This window comes from Dermacentor variabilis, chromosome 6 (genome assembly GCF_050947875.1).
Source record: "Dermacentor variabilis isolate Ectoservices chromosome 6, ASM5094787v1, whole genome shotgun sequence".
In the NCBI taxonomy this organism is placed as follows: Eukaryota; Metazoa; Arthropoda; class Arachnida; order Ixodida; family Ixodidae; genus Dermacentor; species Dermacentor variabilis.
In genome coordinates, this window is record NC_134573.1 from 37783566 (window position 1) to 37801548 (window position 17983).

Sequence of the window (17983 nt, forward strand, 5' to 3'; positions counted from 1 at the left end):
AGAAAAAAGGAAAACATGATTGTCTCTTGACAATGTTCAAACTCGTGAATTTTCAGTTAATGCGAGATAGGTGTTCTGACAACTGCAACGCGACAGTTTTCTTTCCTCCTTTCTTTAATAGTATTTATTCCAAACAGAAATGGATTAGACCTACATAAATGTGGTGGCCAAAACAGTCAGTCACATAGCCTCATCTACAAGTGCAAAACCCAATGCTACACAATACAGTTAACAATGCAAACAAGGGGGGTATTCTGTAGGAGTCCACCTAGTGGACTGTCTATTTCGGCTGCTGCTGATTGGATGCAGCTGTACGAGCGAGGAGACCAGCGGCCCTAGCCAATCAGCAGTGGCTGAAATGAACAGTCCACTAGGTGGACTCCTACAGAATACTGCCCCTGTTCCTCCATCCAAGAGGCAAAGCCGAAAAATCAAGGTAATCTTGTTGAAGTAACGAAAGAGGGGCAGCATAGCATAGTTGGTTGTTGATTACTGCAGGAAAGTCGAGAGGCAGAAAAACTGTGGATACTCTTTGCTTCTGAGAGTGAACAGAATGTGGCTATACCCAAGCCTCATCTACAAGTGCAAAACCCAATGCTGCACCATACAGTTACCAATGCAAACAGGGAGGGGGTATTCTGTAGGAGTCCACCTAGTGGGCTGTCTATTTCTGCCGCTGCTGATTGGATGCAGCTGTATGAGCGAGGAGGAGACCAGCGCCCCTAACCAATCAGCAGTGGCTGAAATGAACAGTCCACTAGGTGGACTCCTACAGAATGCCTCCCCTGTTCCTCCATCCAAGAGGCAAAGCCGAAAAATCAAGGTAATCTTGTTGAAGTGATGAAAGAGGGGCAGCATAGCATAGTTGGTTGTTGATTACTGCAGGAAAGTCGAGAGGCAGAAAAACTGTGGATACTCTTTGCTTCTGAGAGTGAACAGAATGTGGCTATACCCACGTTTACATGAGCACTGTACAATGTGTTTACGTCACTTAAGATGCATCATGCTGCATGCGTATTACTCCTTATCGCTTTAAGAGATTTTGTGTGCCACGGAGTTGGCAGCGAATTCACATAGGAATATAGAAGAGTCCGTTCCATGCAGTGAAAGCTATGAAAACAGCGAAGCTGCATGATGGTTGTTTTCTCAAATTTGAACACGTGTTTAGTGCGATTTTCATGACAGTCTTTTTCCTCATTGTCATTTTGGTAGATTCCAGCTTCGGTTCTAGATTGCGCACTCATGAGTTGCGTGAGATTGTGACCAAAACACAGTCTGTCGCACACCTTGCAGCTCTGGCCGCACTCACTCTCAAAGGATTCTTTCTTGAACCGTCCATCGGCACCCCCCGCGGGAGGAATCTCTCTGCGTCGACATCTCTGCTCGGCCTCCTACTCTAGAAGTTGTGGTTTGGCTTGCCTCCACTGGCGCTTGGTTTGAGCTTCCCGTTCTCGATCATCGGCTCTAGCGGCTTCCCTCCGCTAGCACTTTGCTTGTGCTTCTCGCTCTCAAACATAGGGATTTGCACGACGGCGAGCTCCCGCTGCCACTCGCGCCGAGCGGAATCTATGGTGCGAAAGGGCGTGCGCCGCTGGAACACCTACTCCTATACCCCTCTCCTCCCCCGGTACATGCTCCGATTGGTCCGCTCTTATCCCCCCCCCCCTTGCGGGAGCACTGTTTCCCGATTGGCTCCGCTCCTTACCGGATAGATGGATAGATGTTATGAGCGTCCCCTTTAGAACCGGGCGGTGGGTTGTGCCACCAAGCCCTTGCTATTATGCTGTCTAATGTGCTACCCAGGTTAACGAAAAGAAAAAAAAAAGCCACGATGAACTCCCATAACCAAATTTTCTGATTCCCTTTTGCGAAATGTGCTTTTGTACGTCTCCGTTTTTTTTTTCGTTTCCCTACTTTTCTTCCACCAATCCTCCAATCGCCTGTTACTAATCCCTACTGCGGACATGATTATTTTGCCACTGCTCTCACTGAACCCAAGGGCTTCAAGGAGGCCAGTGGTGCCTAAATCGATCGCTGGGTAGACGTATTCACATTCTAATAAAACATGCTCCATAGTTTCCCTAGCTTTACCGCAGCAAGCACATGCTTCTTCTTCCTTCTTATCTCTCGCTGTATAGGTGCGTGTTCTAAGGTATTTCAATCTCGCTTCGAATAGTAATGAGCTTCGCTTTGAGTTATAAATTGTTTCTTTCCTGATTTCGTTTCTTCCTCTTAAGTAGTCAGGTTTCTTAAGGCAGGTTTCTTTTCCATTGCCGCCACCCGTGAGATTATTTCAGCTTCCCTGACTTTCCGCTTGACGTTCTTTGTTGCTGTGTTGCCCACCCTACAGGCTGCGTACTTGCTGGTAAGCTTCCTAGTTATTTTCCTCCACTGTGAATCTATGTTTTTCCTGTACAGATACCTCAACACTCTCCAAGCCCATTTACTTTCTTCCATATACCTCAGTCGTTCTTCATACTCGATTTTAGTGCGAGCTTCCCTCACTTCAAAACCAGTCCAGCCCATGTCACCCTGCAGAGCTTCATTTGTAGTCTTCCCGTGAGCGCCCAATGCGAGGCGACCCACTGACTAATAAAAATAAAAATATGACTAATAAAAATCGGGCCCCTCGGTTAACCCCCTTTCTTCTCATAATCAAATTGTGGCTTTGGCACGTGTAACCCCATAATTTTTAATTATTCGAAATTTCTGTTGGCCCGTGTACCTCTATTATAGGCTTTCCCATGCGTTCTTATAGAGCGCTATGTATCTCTACGGGAATTCGCGCTAATCAATTATATTTTTCATTTGGTTTCGATTGTTTCTCATCGCCTATAAAGCTTCCAAGCATCTACATGCACAGGGTGCACTATTACAACGACTACATGCGGTAACTTCCCAAATTACGCATTTTTTTACAGGTAAAAGGCGTCGCGCTTCTTGCGTCACGCCTAAGAAATGTTATTTCGCAATCAATGCTGTTCTTTGTCGGAACAAAGTTATTTCAGCCAATGTTAATTGTGCGGCAACTGCTTCTTGCGCAAGAAGTCACCATTTCTTGAGGTTTTATAAAAACTGCGTAACCTTCTTCAGTCTTCGTAGTGCAGTTATATGCGCTGCAACGCTACATAGCGCTAGCACAACACCGCAAGAAATACAGCGTGCAACGTTTGCTGCGCCGAGTCAGCCGAGCTTAGGAGAAAAATGGCGCCAACGGAAAAGAAAAGCACAAGCAAAACGCAAGACCGGCACGTTTCCAAGGGCAACGGCAGGAAGACCAATTGTCGTGCATAAAAACGGGCGCAAAAACAGTTTCCACGGAGTGGGCGAGGAAGTCGCGTGGTGGCGGCAGAATTCAAAGAATGGCGGTAGTTTCTAATTACCAAGGAACATTACTCAGCGCTAAACTCTGCGCAGTGGATGTTCCAACGCGGTGTGGCCTGAAACCCCTGCAACTTCGTAAAGTACCGACACTCTCTCTCCTTCACTCCGCCTCGTTTTTGTCTTTCGTACTCCCTCCTCGACCGTGGCACCGCCTACAACCCTTGAGAATAGCAGATGACCTTTCGCAGAGTGAATACTCCCATAGCAAGACGGTGCGCTTTAAGCATTCACATTCTAGTTCCAAGTATATTCGTGTACAGCAGAGATTTTCTATACGGAGGGTTATACAAATTCAGTGACAGCAGCGTTTAATAGCGGAGCTGTTTATGCTTTCAGTTCCGCCGTGGAGCATTACCACAAAACTCAGCCAATCTGTGCGCCGCCTCGGGTTGCCTAGCAACCGCCTGCGAGAGCACGGAGCCACGCAACCTCCACGCACCCCACGTGCGTAGGGTGGAGTCGTGTCGTCACAGGCGAGTAAAAGCTCGGAACAGCCGGTGTGGCGGCACACCTCTCGCCTCCTCTACGCCATGCGTACGTGCTGCTGCCATGGGAAGACCGAAGAAAGTGCGGACGCCCGAAGAAGAATCGGCTCACCAGGAAGAGCGCCGTACTCACAAGCGAGAAGCGATGCGTCGCCGCCGAGCTGATGCGGAACACCGCGCCGAAGCTGCGGCTGAGGAGAGGCGACGCCGAGTCGCGAATGCCGAGTTTCAGCCCACGGAACGCGAGAGTCGGCGCCTGAACGCTCGACGTTGCCGAGAAAAAGATCCCGGCCTGCGACTGCTCGAAAACTTCCAGCGTCAAGCCCGCCTAGACAACTTAGCAAAACATAGCATAACCTCGCAATACCTAGAAAAATCAAGCAACGTAAAAGCTAGATGATCACATTGCAAGCTTCGTTGTTGACTCCAGCCTTGCACCACTAGTGCAAGCTGCGTACGTTTGTTGTTTTCTGTTTGATAACTATTTTTAAAAAGTATCTAAGCGAGCGCTAGACGACACCGAATGTATTGCGCGCGCTACAATTAGGTACTCAAAATTTGTCAAGCGCGTGTCGCAAGATATTGTTGCGAATGGTTGTAAATAACACGTCTGCGATCTAATGCCAACATTCTGGCCTCGAGCAAGCCCTCCGTAACCTAAATATAACGCGCCGTCCTTACCATGTGAATTTGCGGCGCGCATCAGCATGAATCACAAAGGCTGGCAGAGGGCACGATCGCTGCTCTGAAGTTTCGATAGAGTATTGCAAGCAACAGTGGCACCAACGTGCGTGCTTGCCGATGTTCTGAGCACGGGCAAAGGCTCAGAGGTGGGCGCTGGTGCTATTGTGTTTCTCGTGCCTCGACGTCGGCAGAAATACGCGGGGCCGATCATCGAGTCGGCACTTTGTGCACGTATATAGAAATGAAATCGGTTTCTTAGTATTCGTTCCCTAAGCCGGAATGCTGTAGCAGCGCTTCATTCAGGCTGAAACAAGAACATAGGGAGCTTACGTTGAGTAATTTATTTTTTTATGTTAGTGACTCATCGCGTATAATATTTCATCGTGTGTTAGCTCGTCCGTTCAGGAAGTGACATACATATGTCGCGAACCGGGTTGCACTAAGGTTCGTGCGTTAAGGAGCGTTGCGATCACTCGGAAAAACGTTTGCGAAATATGACTTTAGTGACGTGGTGAGTGCGCAAAAAATTGCCGCGCTATGATGCGGCCGAAATTACGGTAAAGGCTCACTCACACTACGCCTACCCGACACCTATTTCGGTCTGCCGACAGTGGGCAACAGCGTTTTTTCCCCTTCGTCTCTGCGCCTCTGTCAGACGGTACCGACGTAGATAATCCGCCGACTGTCGGCGGCGAGCTCGGCATCGGTAGTGACAGAGTCGCCGACACGAAGGAAAAAAAAACGCTGTCGCCCACTGTCGGCAGAACCAAAATAGGTGTCGGGTAGGCGTAGTATGAGTGAACCTTGAACGAACGAAGAAACGACTAAACGAACGACGACTAAACTAGGTAGCGAATGAGCGCCTACGTGTCAAAGACCTATGATGCTGTTTTTGGAGATGAACGGGCCCCGTAACTTGGGTTTCGGGAGAGCACACACACTTTTCATATTGCAAATTCACCGGGCGACCGCCATAGACGAACACGAACAAAAGAGACGAATAAATTAGGTATTCGGCCTAAAGAAGACTAGTAAGTAACCACAAAAAGCAGAGAGTTGGTCTCATAAGATGAGTTTTCATGCTCGAGGATCGAATTGTCAAAAGGACTGGGCTGAATCTTGAAAGTTTCGTAATCACATTTTCGTGCGGAGCCTCGATCACGTGCCCGCGAATTGAAGTGCGTTGGCGCACAATACGATTAAGCGCCCTAAATACGACCACGTATGCTTATATAAACACAGTAAATGTATCCTAGGAGTCGTGTTAAAGCTTATACAGACAAATGGCAGCTTGCTCAGTGAACTGTGCAGTAAGTTGGCCCTCGCATTTCGATCAATCCTTGTCTTTCTGAGCCCGTCGCGCTTACCGGACGGTATCGAGACGAGCTCCTTGCCTTTGCAGTAACTATTTTGGCATATGAAGGCTCAGCAGGTCATGGTGGTGGAAAATCCCGTGAAGCGACGTCGCACTTACCCCAAAACTCGGTTCAACGCGTTGGCAAACCAAAACAACATGGAAGAGCTAGCATCGGTGCCGACGTAGGAAGTCGGTAGGAAGTCTCGGTGCAGTCGGTAGGAAGTGAAAATGGCGGTGGGGCATGGCTGTAAGCAAACGAAGCCGGCGCGAGGGCGCGCGAGCAAGAGGCGCTATTCTTCAAAGCTTGTCGCGACTTTACGAAGTTTTTTTAGGCGGTCGCATGGGGCATGTCTTCCGGCGGCCCTGTAATTGAGGCGGCACAGTGTTCCTTCTTGAGGAAAATGGGCGTTCTGCGCTGCCGCCTATGCTTCGTTTTGGAAACCCTTGTTGGCTCCTCTTCGCGAAAGGGGGCCAAGAGTTATCGCGGAAGGGTATTAGAGCTTCTGCGCAGCACATGTAAAAGCGAAACTTTTGGAGCTTGGCCAGTTTTATCATATGTACGCTCGAGAATGCAAGCTTGGCTGTTCACAATATTTCTACTTTCATAGCACTACACACGTTCGCCGAGTCCGGCGCCCAGTGTCGGACGTAGTTACGGCAAAAAAAATTTCGAACCACGCGTACCCAGGCTCTCCGTGTGGCGCAAGTTACTGAATTGAATTTCTCGAGCTAAAATACGTAGAAAAATCATAAGGGATGACTTACACACAACCTACATACAATATAGCGTCGGATTATAATTTCAATATACGAGTAAAGATAATTCCGTTGCGCAAAATTTCAAACTAACCCCTTTTCTAGCGTTTGCCACGGCGTCCTGACGGATTGGCGGACTGCCCACGGCGTCCGCCATTTGCGCGCGCTGGCGCGTGAAAATCTCGGAGGCCACGGAGCGGCGCGCCTGGTCCTTTGCAAGACATCCAGATGGCGCTCGCACCCGCCGCATCGTAAAGCCCCTTGATACTGAAAGTAGCGCCATTCTGTGAACTTTGCCGCCGCGCCGCCTACCCTCGCACATCCTCCTCGCCCGCCTCTCCACTCGGCGCTTTTCTGACCGATGATTGGCCGCTCCGGCCGGCCCCAGCCGTCGCCTTGGAAACGCGCGCGAAAGCGTCGCTTTGCTTGTGTTGTTGTTTTTCTTCGGCGCCATGGGCAGGCCGTGTTCCTTTATTCAGCTAATTCGAACTCTGCATTTCGCACCGCGTTATGCCGGGTTCCTGCGCATTTCAGTGCACAGACCGGCGTGAAAAAATAGCTTCATGCTTTTCACGATTCCTCGAGGGAAGAACGACATCAGCCGCAGAATAAAGTGGATTCACAACATCGGACGCATATCGTCTGGAGAATAACACCATGCAATGTTTCATGTTACTGGGTTCGAGCTTATGCTACTTCTAACCGGCGGTTTATATAAATATTTTTATTTTCCGAAGTGTGTGCCATCCTGGATGTTTTGTGTGTTTTCCGTGTAACGTTTCAGGAGTCACCTGCAATAAAAATTGCATCTGGCCAGATATGTGCTGGTGTGTCACAGTGGCTGTGTATTCTATGCTCCAGACCTGTACTTTGCGTCTGAAATTTGTGTTGGGGTGGCACGATGTTTTCAGTAAGTAGCTGAAAAAACTGGCAAAAACCCTGCATGCCGCCCTCTCAGATCTGTGGTAATGGCTGCGGCTGGCAGCTTTTCCAGCTCTTACGAAACAGCTTTATTGGCAAATTGCAAAAGGAATGACATCTGGGAGAGTCATTAATGCCACAGATTGGAAGAATAATGTGCAAAGGAGGACCAAAACTTCGCGCAAATAAGCTTTGAGCATCTTCTTGCCTGCTATGGATCTTTAGAGCGATGAAGGCCTTTGTGTGACCGCCGCGACTGTGAAAGTCTACCGCGATTCCGAAGTCTAGTGGCAAGTGAGGAGCGAGTCAGCAGTGTTGCGTTTCGCCTGCGACACGTGGTTTTGCCGGCGCGACGGCGGCGGGGCGGCGGACATTTTGGCCCGATCGTCGTCACCGCAACACTCATCGCCAGGTGTTTCCAGGCGCGTCTGCGGCGATGCGACCGCCTAGGGATTTCGTTCCAGTCATTGTGCCCGAAACAGGCGATGCCAAAGCAGGGATCTCGTTCCAGTCATTGTGCCCGAAACAGGCGATGCCAAAGCAGGGACCATCTTCTCGTTACAGTCATTGTGTCCGACCGGCAGCGCCACGACAGTGTGCTGCGCAGCGCCACGACAGTGTGCTGCGCAGCGCCACGACCAGGTGCTACGAGATCGTGCGCAGCGCCACGACATGGTGCTACGGCATCGCTACGACAGTGTGCGTCACCATTAGCCCATTGTACATTCACGTGCTCGTCTTTTGAGGGGTTCCTTCTTGCCCTCAACTGCGAGAGTATAAAAACAGCTGCCCCCGGACGCCAGAGGAGGGCTCCGATTTCTTCTGCTGAGTGAAGTGCTCTCCCGTCTCTCTACTTCGGTCAAACCTGACCACCTACTCTTTGCGATGTTAAAATAAACAAGTTGTTTCGTTGTTACCAGTCGACTCATGCTTTGCCGGGACCTTCGGATGCTTGCAGTTGTACCCCAGGCCGCCAGGCCAACGCTACCCTTGGGGCTTGCGACCCAGGTACAACCACGGGCGTCAGCGCCGAGTTCCCAACCGATCGTACCAGCAGTCGGATCCAAACATCTGGTTGCCAGCGGTGAGTCGCCTACGACTTCAAACAACGGTCTGCCAGCGGCGAGATCGCGACAACGGAGGCCAGCAGCAAAGAGATGCAGTTGACTGTATGCTGAGCAGCTCAACGACGATCCGGGAGCAGTGCAACGAGCCCTGTGTGACGACTGGTTGCCTGCAGCGGAACGACTGCGCGGAACTCTTGACTGCGAGGTTTGGTGAGTGCGGGACTTTCTTCTTCTGAGCTTTGCCAGGCTTTTTGTTAGTGTCAGAAACAGAGCTGGTAATTGTGGTTGTCGTTGCTGCCGGGTTAGTTTGCGGCAAGACAATAGTAAGCAGTAGAGAAAGCAGCATTCAGAGCAGCCATGGATTTGAAGTCGTTGCGCAAACCGAAATTGTTGGAGCTTGCAAGAGAGTTGGGTCTGGATGTCTCAGACAAACTAAGAAAACCTGAACTGCTAAAGGCTATTCTTGAGTTAGAGGCTGAGGATGACGAGCTGTCGGAATGCCTTGAGACTATTGAAGAGAGGGAGACAGAAAAAGAAGAGCGTGAACGTAAAGAACAGAAAGAGCGAGAGCAACAAGAGAAAAAAGAAGAGCGCGAACACGCTTTGGAAATGAAGCGTCTCGAGGTAGAGATGGAACGCGCTCGTAATGGAAGTCAGGCACACGGTGCAGGAGAACGCGTATTATTCAAAATGACTGACCTGATGCGGCCGTTTAAGCTTGGAGAGGACATTGGTTTGTTCCTGGTTAACTTTGAGCGAACGTGCGAGAAGCAGGGGTTCTCTCGGGAAACGTGGCCACAGCGCTTGCTCACTTTGTTACCCGGCGAGGCGGCCGACGTAGTCGCTCGCTTGGATAGAGAGGAGGCAGAGGATTTCGACAAAGTAAAATCGAGTCTGCTAAAAAAGTACCGGCTGTCTGCGGAAGCGTTCCGTCGGAAGTTTCGGGAAAATGAGAAAGGCAAAAGTGAGTCATATACAGAGTTTGCGTATAGGCTTATGTCGAACATGCAGGAGTGGCTCAAAGAAGAGAAAGCGTTTGGTGACCACGATAAAGTTCTGCAGTGTTTCGGGCTAGAGCAGTTTTATAGTCGGTTACCGGAGAACGTGCGATACTGGGTCTTGGATAGGCCAGACGTGAGTACGGTGGCTAGAGCCGCTGAGCTAGCCGAGGAGTTTGTGACGCGTCGAGCTCGCGGAGCTAAGGACGGTCAAAAGGGTGAATTTGGCTCCAAGTCTGAGAGGCCAAGGTTCACGCCCATGAGATTTAAGGGGGACACGCGTAGTGAGGATGCGAGTGAAAGCAATCCGACCAAACGTAAAGAGACGGCAGCCGAAGCCGAACGCAGAAAGCGGTTCGAGATGAGGCGAGCGGGCGTTTGTTATACGTGCCAGAAGCCGGGTCACTTTTCGGCGCAGTGTCCGGAAACAACACCAAAAGTTGTGTTTTTTTCAATAGGCAGCACTGACGAGAACATGAAGCTTCTTGAGCCTTACATGCGAGACCTCCTCGTAAACGGGAAAGAGTGCCGAGTGCTTCGCGATTCCGCAGCTACGATGGATGTAGTTCACCCGTCTTACGTAGAACCCCATATGTTCACGGGCGAGTGCGCGTGGATCAACCAAGCCGTGGAAGCTCATAGCGTGTGTCTGCCGGTAGCAAAAGTGCTTATTGAAGGACCTTTCGGAGCGCTTGAGACGGAGGCGGCAGTGTCATCTATGCTGCCACCCCAGTACCCGTACCTATTTTCAAACAGGTCCGATCACCTCCTGCGCGAGAAGGGGCTTTTGTTTGGTGAAGCTAGTGTTCAGGCCTTAACCAGATCGAAGGTTCGGGAGCTCGCTGCAAAGGCGGTAGTTGCGGGGCCGACGTTATCAAACAACGAAAAAGGGTCAGAGGCGCAGCAAGCTGATATTCAGAGCACGCCCGAACAGAATAAAATTGAGTCTGTAGCGTTGAAGGCGCCAGATACTGGAGAGGAAAATCCCGACGCGGGAAAGTTAGAAGAGCTATCTACTGATTTGCTCATCGCGCCTACGTCAGACGGACTTGATAGGTTGCTAAAAGTCAGCCGGACGGCTTTGATAGCCGAGCAAAAAAAGGATGGCAGCCTGGAAAACGTGCGCTGCAATGTCAAAGAAGGTATCGCCAGGAAAACTGCGCGTTTTGTGGAAAGAGGTGGAGTCCTGTACCGGAAGTATCTAGACCGCCGAGGAGTGGAGTTCGATCAGCTGGTCGTGCCTCAATGCTATCGTCAGGATCTGTTGCGCTTGTCACATGGGGGTTCGTGGTCCGGACACCTAGGAGTTAAGAAAACTAAGGACCGTCTCTTGCAAGAGTACTATTGGCCAGGGTGTTTTCGGGACGCAGACCATTTCGTGAGGACATGTGACACTTGTCAGCGGGTGGGCAAACCAGGGGACAAATCGAGGGCGCCGTTGAAATTGGTACCTATCATTACGGAGCCTTTTAGACGGCTCGTTATTGATACTGTGGGACCTCTGCCGGTAACAGCCACGGGGTACAGACACATTTTGACTGTGATCTGCCCAGCGACAAAGTTCCCTGAAGCAGTGCCGCTTAAAGAACTCAGCTCAGTTGAGATAGTTAATGCACTACTGTCCATATTTGCGCGAGTTGGTTTTCCTGCAGAAATTCAATCAGATCAGGGCACAGTGTTTACTAGCGCTTTGACGACAACTTTTCTCGAAAGGTGTGGGGTAAAGCTGTTACACAGCTCAGTGTACCACCCACAGTCGAATTCCGTTGAGAAGCTCCACTCCGTCATGAAGCGCGTGTTGAGAGCCTTGTGTTTTGAACATCAAACTGACTGGGAGCTGTGTCTGCCGGGGGTGATGTTTGCTTTAAGGACCGCGCCGCATGCGGCTACGGGGTTTTCGCCAGCTGAACTGGTGTACGGTCGCTCGCTTCGATCTCCGCTTCGCATGCTTCGAGAATCATGGGAAGGTAGGGGCGACGACCCAGTCGTGGTGGAGTACGTGCTTAAGCTCCTCGAACGCTTAAGAAGGGCACAGGAGTTGTCAGGTGAAGCAATGACAAAGGCCCAGCAGAGGGCCAAGGTTTATTATGATCGGACAGCCAGGGCCCGTCGTTTTGAGGTTGGCGATGAGGTCATGATATTGCGCACATCGCTAAACAACAAACTAGACGTGCAGTGGGAGGGCCCAGCGCGAATTGTTCAGAAACTGTCGGACGTTAACTACGTGGTAAGTCTGCCAGGAAAGCGGAAAGCACAGCAAGTTTACCACTGTAATCTGCTCAAACCTTATAGACAAAGGGAAGCAGTGGTGTGCATGATGGTAAACGTTCCTGAAGAGCTTCCGGTCGAGCTTCCGGGACTAGGCTCAGTGACGAACAGGGAAGACACCGGTCAAGTCATTAGTGACCTTATCAGTAAAGCACCGCTGTCGCCTGAGCAGAAAACCGAACTACACCAGCTATTACAAGAGTTTCAAGGTCTGTTCTCTGAGAGGCCTGGTAGGACTTCTGTACTTACTCATGATATAGAACTTACCTCCACAGAGCCAGTACGATCCAAGGCGTATCGGGTGTCACCCCGCCAGAGCGATATTATGGAGGCTGAGGTAAAGAAAATGCTACAGCTCGGTGTTATTGAGGCAGGTGAGAGTGATTATACCTCCCCTTTGATTTTAGTTGAGGTACCGGGCAAGGAACCTCGTCCTTGCGTCGACTACCGCAGGCTTAATTCCATCACTAAGGATCAAATTTATCCGATCCCTAACATCGAGGAGCGCCTTGAGAAAGTTAGTAGCGCTCAGTTTATTTCCACCCTAGATCTTGTCAGGGGTTATTGGCAGGTTCCACTTACAGAAGAGGCTAGTAGGTATGCGGCGTTCATTTCACCAATGGGAACATTCCGTCCTAAAGTGTTGAGTTTTGGTTTGAAGAACGCGCCATACTGTTTTTCAAGTCTCATGGATAAAGTGTTGCGGGGACAGCAAGAATTCGCTTTACCGTATCTAGACGACGTAGCGATATTCTCCGCATCCTGGTCTGAGCATATGACACACTTGCGGGCAGTGCTAACCCGCCTGCGCGAAGCAGGCTTGACAGTAAAGGCTCCTAAGTGCCAGTTAGCACAGGCCGAGGTTGTCTACCTCGGTCACGTGATTGGTCAGGGTCGTCGCCGCCCCTCTGAAATAAAAGTGGCCGCTGTGCGAGACTTTCCGCAACCGCGCACAAAGACCGATATTCGGTCGTTCTTAGGTGTCGCCGGCTACTATCAGAGGTACATCCCTAGGTACTCTGATATCGCGGCTCCCCTGACGGATGCTCTAAGAAAGACAGAGCCTCAAACAGTCGTCTGGGACGAGACAAAGGAAAGAGCTTTTAGCGCCCTAAAGAGTGCCCTAACAAGCCAGCCTGTGCTACGATCGCCAGACTATACAAAAGGGTTCATTGTTCAGTGCGATGCTAGTGAGCGAGGCATGGGCGTTGTACTGTGCCAACGGGAAAATGGAGAAGTAGAACACCCCGTCCTGTATGCTAGTCGTAAGCTGACCAGTCGTGAGCAGGCGTATAGCGCCACCGAGAAAGAGTGTGCATGTCTCGTGTGGGCCGTTCAGAAATTGTCATGCTATCTAGCCGGCTCGAGGTTTATCATTGAGACGGATCACTGCCCTCTCCAATGGCTGCAGACCATCTCTCCCAAAAATGGCCGCCTCCTGCGCTGGAGCCTCGCTTTACAACAATATTCCTTTGAGGTGCGTTACAAAAAGGGGAGTCTCAACGGTAACGCCGATGGCTTAAGTCGAAGCCCCTAACGTAGGAATCAGCCTCAAAATTGTTTGTTACTGATGTTTTTCTTCCTGAGGCAGGATTTTTTTTAACATATTGCTTTTGTTTAGTGTTTCAAAGTGATGATATGCTTTCTAGTGCAATTTTTCAATTTGTGGACGCGTTCTGAGTGATGCTAGACTACTGTAAGGAACTAGGCAGTGGTATAAAAAGGGGAAAGAGCCTGGCAGGGCTTAGTGAGGGTTGTGCCGTGCTTGCTGACTGAGCGGTGGAGTTTTCAGCGTAGTTCTAACGCTTGCCGGGAACGAGAACAAAAATGTGAACTCTCCCGAAGTCACTTTGCAGTGTCCCGTGCGAACCTGAACGAGAGAACGAGGCCTTCTCTGTGCGCTGCGCTCAAGAAACGTCAAGGGACGCCCGACTTCGGTTATGAGCATCATCGAGCGACATCCCTCCGGACAGCGGATGCAGTCCCCTGTCCATCGGGATCTCCTTTCCCCGGCGGGGCGGTCTGTTGCGTTTCGCCTGCGACACGTGGTTTTGCCGGCGCGACGGCGGCGGGGCGGCGGACATTTTGGCCCGATCGTCGTCACCGCAACACTCATCGCCAGGTGTTTCCAGGCGCGTCTGCGGCGATGCGACCGCCTAGGGATTTCGTTCCAGTCATTGTGCCCGAAACAGGCGATGCCAAAGCAGGGATCTCGTTCCAGTCATTGTGCCCGAAACAGGCGATGCCAAAGCAGGGACCATCTTCTCGTTACAGTCATTGTGTCCGACCGGCAGCGCCACGACAGTGTGCTGCGCAGCGCCACGACCAGGTGCTACGAGATCGTGCGCAGCGCCACGACATGGTGCTACGGCATCGCTACGACAGTGTGCGTCACCATTAGCCCATTGTACATTCACGTGCTCGTCTTTTGAGGGGTTCCTTCTTGCCCTCAACTGCGAGAGTATAAAAACAGCTGCCCCCGGACGCCAGAGGAGGGCTCCGATTTCTTCTGCTGAGTGAAGTGCTCTCCCGTCTCTCTACTTCGGTCAAACCTGACCACCTACTCTTTGCGATGTTAAAATAAACAAGTTGTTTCGTTGTTACCAGTCGACTCATGCTTTGCCGGGACCTTCGGATGCTTGCAGTTGTACCCCAGGCCGCCAGGCCAACGCTACCCTTGGGGCTTGCGACCCAGGTACAACCACGGGCGTCAGCGCCGAGTTCCCAACCGATCGTACCAGCAGTCCGATTCCAAACAGCAGAGATGCCTTTTAAGGCTGACTTTCATTCGCCATAGGTGAAATCTTTACAATTTATATTTAGTTATGCTATCAAAATAACGTCAGATTCTTAAGCTCTGTGTTTCTAAAATAGTACGAATTGTTTCCTTGAAACCGACCCAGTCACAGAAGGGCTAAATCCTATCTCATCGTCCTTTACAGCGCTGAATATTGCATCACCACGGGCGTCTGAGGCACTAATTGAATGCATTCGATGGGCTACACTGAATAAGTCACAGAGACAGCATTCCCTTCCCATCTTTTAATCTAGTCGTCCGTTGCCGTCAGCAATCATTCATAACTTTCAAGCCAACCCTTGGCTACGCTCACTTCTACAGTAGTCAATAGAAATAGATCTCTCTTGAGAGCACGAAAAACTAGAAAAAAAATTGTTCTCTTTCAAGCAGGAATGAAATTGCTATAGCCCAGGTATTAAATGCGCGGCATATGCATTACACCGAGGCCCCAAGCCTTTTAGGACTGAACCCCTCCCACCCTGCCCCCCCCCCCCCCTAAAAAAAAATCCATAATCACGTTATAGCAAATTTCGCATCATTTTTGCGGCCACTGTCCTGCTTCTGAAGCTTCACGCACGCAATGACGTCCAACTAAATTACCGCAATCTCTGCCTGGCTCGACTGCAAAAATATAGTGTCATAAAAAGTACTTCCGCGAAAATGCAGCGCTAGTTGAAATTGCATTAACGGGGCGTCACTGTGTCGAAAAATATTAAAGAATGTACAAATTTAAATTAAATACTGTGCTAATTAAAGCTCTGCCCTGTTGAAGTGACCAGTATAAAGATATCAAAGCCAATGTGGGCTATATACAGTACGCTGCGATTGTGAATTCATGCCGCAAACGCGCACGTTTAGCGCTTTCATTGCTCAAACGAGAAGGTGGTAAATGTGGGTCATGGTAGAGTCAAGCACATTGCATCCCTATCTAGTGCTTTCGTTTAATAATAGAGCGAGAAAAAAATCCCGAAGTTAGGTGCGATCACGGATGCCAGCTGATGCATGAAGCCGGCGAGCGCGCGATGGCCTGCGAAGCGTGCCGTGCGCAGCGCGCACAGCCGGCGGGCGAGGAGAATCGAGGAGGAAAGCGCGGGAGTGGAGGAGAGTGTCGCTACTTTCGAATTATTAAGGGGTTTTACCGCATCGTGGCCCATCCAGGATGCCGCGTTTCCACCAGAAAGCTCACCTTCGTGCAGAGAGTTCGCCGCAAGCGTTTCCGGGTAAACCTTACGGTTACATAAGCTGCAGTAGCCGGGAAGCGTGAGAAGCACTCGGGGATCTTCGATTGCTATCGCACTCCACTCTTAAGAGGAAGCTTTAACTTGGGTGCTCCTATCTAAATACATGTAAAAGAAGAATTCGTTTTTCTTGGCAACCACTGCACCAAATTTGACTAGGTTAGTTTCATTTAAATGGAATCCTTATAATATAGTGGCTGTTCTTTCGAACTTTCATTTAGATCGTAAATTGTTTTTAAAGATTGGCGAAAATAAAAAATTTCCAGGAAACAATATTGTCAAGATTACAAATCTGGTAATTTGGCAATGAAAAACTGTATCACAATTCTATGGATTGCAGCTAATAGTGGATCTAAAGTGGACAAAATTAATGTGTCAGACATGAATCTCAAAATATTTAGTAATATGGCAATACAGCTTTTGCAGAACCCTGGTACACAACGTAACGAATTCACGTAAGATATAAATTGACATACCGATTTTGTCCCCTTTTAATGATTTAATGGGTGCCGTTTACAGAACCGTGATATCTGCTTTTGAGGCAGAGCTATTAGTTTGTAAACTTCGGGCTTATATTATTTTCAAACTTGCGAATTTTCGAAAATCTTTTTAACAAAATTCAGGCGCTAAATCGAAATACTGCTTAAAACAGTCACTAGAATTTAACTTTCTCTCTAAAATGCAACAAACTTCACTACAATCGGTAAAGGGGCTATCTCAGAAAAAGGTTATTGCGTTTTACATGTATTTGAATAGGCCGCGTCGGAGTTGGGCCCCGAGCTAAAGCTTCCGTTTAAGAGGAAGCTTTAGCTCGGGTGCTTTTATCTAAATACATGTAAAAAGAGAATTCGTTTTTCTCGACAAAGGGGGGGGGGGAGGAAGTGCACCAAACTTGACGGAGTCTGCTGTATTTAAAAGAAAAGCTTAAAATCTAGTGACTGTTGGCTTCGAATTTTTGACTTAGATCGTCAATTATTTATAAAAGAATTGGCAAATATTGAAGATGTTTAGAAAACTGAAGTATCGAGTTTACAACTCTGTAGCTCAACAAGGAAAAATGATAGCTTAATTTTATGCAATGCTTCTGATAGCACATCTAAAGCGGACAAAATTGATATGTTACACACGAATCTCCAAAGATCTTGTAATATGGAAATGTACCTTTTGTGCAGCCCTTGTGCACAATGTAAACAATTCAGGGAAGATATAAAATGACATATCAAATTAGTTCGCTTTCAATGATCTAGTCGATGCCGTTTAGAGAACTGCGATTTCTGTTGTTGATGCAGAGCTATTAATTTATAAAGCTCGTGCTTCTATTTTTCACGAACTTCCGAATTCTTGAAGATGTCTTTAGAGAAATTTAGGCCCTAAGTCGAAATTCCGCTTTCATCAGTCACTAGGATTTAGCTTTCCCTCTAAAAGTGCAACAAACTTGATTAAAATCGGTCAAGGGGTTATCTCAGAAAAGCGTTCTTGTGTTTTACAAGAATTTAAATAGGCCGCGTCGTAGTTGGGCCCGAGCTAAAGCTTCCTCTTAAAGGCGAAGCTTAAACGTTAGCCGATTTTTTCCCAAGAGCTCTGTGTGCGGTAGACGCATTACCAAAGTAAATGGCAACTGCTGCCATTTAACTTTTCAACGCTCGTCCTGCCTGGTCTTCCTTCCTCGTGTCCTTGTGTTTATGCGCTCTAAGACAACTTACAAACGCCCAAATTTCATTTCTTGTAGGCAACTTGTAGAACAGGCGGCGACGAACAAGGTGAACCGAGAAAAAAGAAAGCAATTTACGCCATTCAACAAGCATTGGCGTACTATTTTTCAAGTAGGGGGAAGGGCAGGACATCTCTCTCTCTCTCTCTCTCCCTCCCTATAATCTCTCTCTCTCTCTCTCTCTCTCTCTCTCTCTCTCTCTCTATATATATATATATATATATATATATATATATATATATATATATATATATATATATATATATATATATATATATAAGTGATTTCAATGGCGAAAGCCGAACCCCGGCCGAAAC